Raw genomic sequence first — 6,851 nt, 5'->3', positions numbered from 1 at the left:
GGCTCCAGGCTGCGCAAGCGAGGTACCCCGGTCCCCGCCTCCGCCCCGCCTCAGCCGACGCCCCGAGCCACGGAGGGGAAAGCGGTCGCGGGCCCGGGCCTGGGCCTGTGAGCTCTGAATCCTGCGCCTTCCTGCCGCCGCCGGGCTGGGGGCCTCCAGGGGCGCGGGGAGAGAACGGGGGTATGCAGGGACGCAACGGGGGTGTGCAGGGACGCCTGGAGGTCCGCTGCCGCCTCCTCTCGGCTTCAGTCTGCAGGCAGCTCTTCCCCACCGGAGCGCGGGGCGCCCCCGGCCAGGCTCGCCTCTCCCGGCGCCCGCCTCGTTTGAAAACACGGCCTTTCCCACGCGCTTCCCGCCGGTTCCGCCCGCGCTGCGCTCTGCTCTTCGCTCCTCTGCTGGCCCTTCGCTCTCGGTGTCCCACACCATCTCCTTCCTCGTCGACGGCGTCCTCTTCTGCTCCCACCCCGGCCTCCCGCCTGCCTTCCAGCACCATCCCTTTCGGATGTCGTTCCTCACAGTGAAGTAAGCGTCAGCACCCCAAATCTACTGGGGGTCCATCAGCAGTACAGACTGGCCGGCTTTATGTGCTAGGTCGGCTCTTTAAATATATGCTTTAAACCTAACGGCCTCAAAAAAAATTGTATTATCAAACGTAGAGTGTGAAAATAACACTGAAATAATTTTTAAACTAAAAGGCTAGGCCAGGTGCGGTGGCTCACGCCTGTAATTCCAGCACTTTGGGAGGCCGAGGCAGGTGGATCACTTGAGGTCAGGAGTTCGAGACTAGCCTGGCCAACATGGTGAAACCCCTTTTCTACTAAAAATACAAAAATTAGTTGAGCATGGTCCCAGCTACTCGGGAGGCTGAGGCAGGAGAATCGTTTGAACCCGGGAGGCGGAGGTTGCAGTGAGCCGAGACTGCACCACTGCACTCCAGCCTGGGAGACTGTCTCAAAAAAAAGAAAAAAGAAAAGAAAAGAAACAGAAACAGAAAAAAAAAAAAAAGGGCTCAGCGACTGTTGGAAATCTTTTATTCGTTTTTTTCAAAAGTGCATGGCCTCTCATATCGTATTTAGCAGATGTAGGACATTTGCCCATCTTACTTGGCAAAAATGCTTCTTAAGGATTTGATAGCGGCCCAAATTCATCAGTGTTTAAGTTTTTCTAAAACCAGTTTGAAAACTTAAAAAAAAGAAGAAACGTTATATGAATAACTAGGAAGCTGTTTCGACAGTCACTGTTAAAGAGCTTTTAAAATAGGCTCCACATGTTAACGTATGAAAAGGAAGTTGCCACGCTGTCTTGTAAGGGATTATTTAGAAATTTGAGTAGTCTTAGTGTTACGTAGCTGTTTTAGGAAAAACATTCTTTTTCCATTAACAAATGTTTACAACCACTGTGATGTGAGAATTATTCAGGTTCATTGTGGGATTAACACGGAAACTCTATTTGAGCCACCACATGGATGGAGTAAATGGTTCAGAGTAGATGGGGTAAGTCACAGTATGTAACATGCCATGGACACTGAATGTTAATTCATTTACATTCTGTGTTGTGCAGCTGCAAAATTCCTGTTGTTGGCCTACTTTCATTCTTTTATGTTTTGAGGCAGAGTTTCATTCTTGTTGCCCAGGCTGAAGTGCAGTACATGACCTCAGCTCACTGAAACCTCTGCCTCCCAGGTTCAAGTGATTCTCCTGCTTTAGTATCCCAAGTAGCTGGGATTACAGGCACCTGCCACCATGCCTGGCTAATTTTTGTATTTTTAGTTGAGAGGGGGTTTCACCATGTTGGTCAGGCTGGTCTCCCTCTCCTGACCTCAGGTGATCCACCCCCGCTTGGCTTCCCAAAGTGCACCGTGCCTGGCCTAGCCTACTTTTAAATATAGCGTTTCTAAATAAATAATGAGACAAGTTATTCTAATTATTAGAACAGTCTTTTCCAAGTGTACAGGCCTTCTAAAAATATAATTGGCCAAGGTGGGTGGATCACAAGGTCGGGAGATCGAGATCATCTTGGCCAACATGGTAAAACCCCGTCTCTACTAAAAATACAGAAATTAGCCGGGTGTGGTGGCAGGCTCCTGTAGTCCCAGCTACTCAGGAGGCTGAGGCAGGAGAATCGCTTGAACCCAAGAGGCAGAGGTTGCAGTGAGCTGAGATCACGCCATTGCACTACAGGCTGGGCAACAAGAGCAAAACTCCATCTCAAAAAAATAAAAAAGAAAGAAAGAAATTGGCAGTGAGGTAGAGAAACAGCTGGATTGGTTACAGGTTGGCATTTGCCTTATTTGAACACAGTTTGAACACTTGTCAGTGTATGAGTGGTTGAAGTATGGTCAAGACTCAGCTGTTGTTACAGGCACAGACTCCTAAATGAGGTTTTCAATCTTGTCTTCCTGTTAAGCTACCTTACAGTTTGTCCACAAGAACGCAAATATGGAAGTACAGAGTCTTTCTCAGGCCATGCTTAGTTTGCTTTTACAGAAGTGGCAGCAGAGCTTTCAACACCTGTTTTCTTACACTGGGTGTCTGGAATCTGGGAAGACTCCAGGAGTGGGTGAGAAGGCCTTTTCAGTTTGTCTGGTCCTGTCAGTAAATACTGTCTTATGTTAGTAAATCACATAATTACTAAATTCCTTGAGATCACATCGTCTGAAGGAAGGGTGTCGTGTCTAAATAGCTGTGCCTCCAAGAAGAACTGATTCACAGGTTGACAAGGTCAGAAAAAGTGGCTCTTGTTGAAAGTTATTTTTGCCTACAATGTACGTTTTTTACGGTCTTTGGAATTAAAATGTGATGCTGATTGTCTCTGGGGAGTCTTGGAAGGGTACAGTTTGCCACGGTATCACTTAGTGATTGTGGACAGTCATTAAAAAGAGGCTGAGCCAGTAGGAGAAAGATTGCAAATGTGCCCTTGTAAATGGGTTAGTAAACATTTCTTTGATTGCATATGATACTGGGAGTGAATGGTATTTTTTCCACACCCATGTGTATTAGTTATACGTATAATCTATATTTCGTGACTATTTATATATTACATGTAACTCTTTTGAAGTATATTGTGACATTACCTAGCATAGAAAGTAAATAGTATAATTCTAACTCTAAAATTAAATTTTTAAAATGCAACATATGATATCTTATATTTTCTGCGAAATATGCCTTTTATAATTCACTGACCTTTAAGAAAAAGTAGTTAGCAAACAACTGATGGTATCAGAATAATAAAATTTTTTAAATTCCAAAATTCTGAAAGCAAAATTTATTCAAGTCATAGTATAAAATATAAAATCATGATTAGTGGTAAGATAATGTCTGGGAATACGGTATTTATTTCTGGATTTTCAGTCATTCTTCCCATTGTACCTGAGTCTTTTTTTTTTTCCTTGGTGAACTAATTTCAGAGTTGGAATAAACTGAATACTGCTATTTATATTAGCAGCTGTAAAGTTTTATTGTAGAATGTATCTTGTACGTTACATTAGCAAAATGGATGATTAAAAGGACTGACATTTCACTATCCTGTACTCAAACAGTGAAGGTAAAATAGAGGCTATTTGGGGAATATGTAATTGTTGTAGTTTGTAGCTGACTGTCCTATAGTTAGGAAAATGACAGAGCTTGTCATCAGTGTCTTGCAGCTGATCTAACAAGGATGGGCAAAGAAAAAGGTACCTGAACTTCACCATCTGTGTTGTTTCCTTGTTTGGTTGGTGATCTTTACTCACATCAATCCACTGGTTTTCATCTTTTGGACTAATTAATGTATGGCAATATCTTTGATTAGCCATTTTAGAACCTTTCTGCAAGTAACACATTTCTAGGCTAGGTGTGGTGGCTCATACCTATTCCAACATTTTGGGAGGCCAAAGCAGGCGGATTGCTTGAGACAAGTCTGAGCAACATAGCAAGGCCCTGTGTCTACAAAAAATGAAGTGAGTCCAGCCTGGTAATGTGACCCTGTAGTCAGGCTGAGGTGAGAGGATGGCTTGAGCCAGGTAGGTCAAAGCTACAGGGAGCTGTGATCCCACCACTGCACTCCAGCCTGGGCAACAGAGGGAAACCCTAACTCTATTTTTTAAATATTTTGATGTGATTTAATCTCTTTGTATAGATTTGACTTAAGAAGATTGGACATTCCATGTATATTCCTTTTCTTAAAGACTATCTAGAAGACTAACGAGTGATTTGACCAGATAGTTGAATTGATGTTATAAAAAGAACCCTTTACTAAATTATTGATAATGTTCTGAAGTTTTTCAAAAGTGTAATCTATATACTGTAGATCTTTATTTCTCAGACTATTTAAAGATTAAAGATTTAATTTTTAGTAACATCTAGCATACTAGTGTGAAAGGAAAACATCTTGGGCCCCCAAAATCACTAAGTTAGAGGAGAAATCCAAGCTGGGAACTGCTCAGGGCAAACCTGCCTCCCACGCTATTCAAAGTCATCTTCTGCTCACTGAGATAGATGCATATTCTGATTGCCTTCTTCAGAAAGGCTTCTCAGAAACTCCTGAGAATGCAACCATTTGTCTCTCACCTACCTGTGACCTGGAAGCCCCCTCCCTGTTTCAAGTTGTCCCTGTCTTTCTGGACAGAACCAATGTATTTCTTACATATATTGATTGACGTCTCATGTCTCCCTAAAATATATAAAACCAAGCTGTGCCCCGACTACCTTGCATACATGTTGTCAGGACTTCCTGAGGCTGTGTCACGGGCGTGTGTTCTCAACCTTGGCAAAATAAATTTTCTAAATTAACTGAGACCTGTCTCAAATTTTGGGGGCTCACATTTGGTAACCACGGAGGGATTCCGAATGGAGATGACCCTGACCTTTGGCAAATCTATCAATGCTTGGTACCAGCATGAGCTAACTTGATGACTCATACCAATAGGAAAATTTGCTGAGGTCTGAGAGCACCACCTCCAGAAAATCTCTGCTCTTCCAAAATTTGGTTGAGATCTAAAGTTTATTTTGCTGTCCAGCTCCTCTTTTTTTGGAGTTTTACTTGCTTCCAACACAAGGAAGTCAAGGTTTTCCTGCTTCCGTAAGGATGGAAGGCAGGTAACTCCTGTGTGAAGTTTGAACTTGCTTCCACAGGGAAGACGTGTTTATTTGTATTTTTTCCCTGCTTCTAGGATTGTGGAGAGCAGTCTTCAGCCTGAGACCCATCCCTAGGTAAGTAACTGAACTGGAGTTTTGTCTTGGCTAAAGTTAAGATTAACAACCAGCTGGTTTTAATTTCTCCTTACCATTAGAGTGTTCAGTGATCATATTGTTGTTGGTTTTTTTGTTGTTGTTGTTTGTTCTGGTCTGAAGTTGTTGTTTAAGAATCCTAATTCTAGTTTGGAGATGCATTCTAAAGGATCTTCTCTACTGCTCTCTCTCTCAAATTTAATCTTAATTCGGTTTGTCTGTGTGCATTTGCATAAGGAACTGAACTGTTGTTTTCATACATTAATGAGAGACTGAATTTTCTCAGCTCCAAGGAGAAAGGGCATTTACTCCTCCCAGCTGAAAGGTGCCCCTGGGTGACAGGGGGCCTCGTGGGAGTGTCTAGGAGGTTAACCCCACCATGACATGCAGCAGCCCTGCGGGGAAATCTCGCAACAAAAATTAATTTAAAAAATGGATCATCCAAGAAACTCATATAAGGGCTGATCACCCACTGTTTTGAGCCCTCTCTGAGGTCACAGACCTCTAGAGAAACAAACTGAAACATGTAAGAAGGAGGAAACGATGCAGTAGTGACACACTGTGGAGTTCAGTGCACAAGCAGCACACATAAATCCACCACCCAAAAACCCTAGGCCACAGCTCAGTTCCTTTTTTTAAGAAGAAAAAAAAAAAGCAGGAAACAAATAATCTAAGAATGAGGAGAAAACAGGAGAATGACCCCCTTTTGAGTACTCCATAGGTTTTATGGCACCTCTACTTGCCAAAGTTTATGTAAAATCAGAATAATATGGTCTTCATGCACATTTACATCAAGGAAAAATAGCCCTAAGGCCAACCTGCAAACTCTAGAGTTTCTAAGTCCTCTTTTTCTCTATTTTTTTCTTTTCTGGCTGCTCTAAATCTGCTGTTACTTTTTCTATTACGACAAAAACCACTGTTTAGATCCAACAAGTTCTTTTTGCAAGCCAGTGAATTTGTATTTATCTCATGGCTAGAAGTTCTGAAGTAAAAGCTATAGGATCGTTGTGTGTGTGTGTGTGTGGTGTGTGTGTGTGTGTGTGTATTTAAAAGGCTTTTATAATTTCTGTAATTTTATGTTTAATTGGCAATTAAATGTGTTTTAATTTCCCTCTAACACACCAAACTTTTTCTATCCATACCTTATAATATAAATTTTGCTATTTGGGCCGGGCGCGGTGGCTCAAGCCTGTAATCCCAGCACTTTGGGAGGCCGAGATGGGTGGATCACGAGGTCAGGAGATCGAGACCATCCTGGCTAACACGGTGAAACCCCGTCTCTACAAAAAATACAAAAAACTAGCCGGGCGAGGTGGCGGGCGCCTGTAGTCCCAGCTACTCGGGAGGCTGAGGCAGGAGAATGGCGTGAACCCGGGAGGCGGAGCTTGCAGTGAGCTGAGATCTGGCCACTGCACTCCAGCCTGGGTGACAGAGCAAGACTCCGTCTCAAAAAAAAAAAAAAAAAAAAAAAATTTTGCTATTTGACTTTCACCTGAGTTGCTTCCTTTAACAGGCAATTTCAAGGCTATTTAGTTGACAACTCTCCAGGGTTATGAAACAGGTTATCAAGAATCTGAAAGTCTAAAATAGGAAAAAAAGATGTTTTTATGAATCTATAAAATGTACTTCTGTTGGCATGCCTAG

The sequence above is a fragment of the Trachypithecus francoisi genome, unplaced genomic scaffold (genome assembly GCF_009764315.1).
Source record: "Trachypithecus francoisi isolate TF-2019V2 unplaced genomic scaffold, Tfra_2.0 Lachesis_group16, whole genome shotgun sequence".
In the NCBI taxonomy this organism is placed as follows: Eukaryota; Metazoa; Chordata; class Mammalia; order Primates; family Cercopithecidae; genus Trachypithecus; species Trachypithecus francoisi.
The sequence above is the reverse complement of the archived record's forward strand: the minus strand, read 5'-3'. Positions refer to the sequence as shown.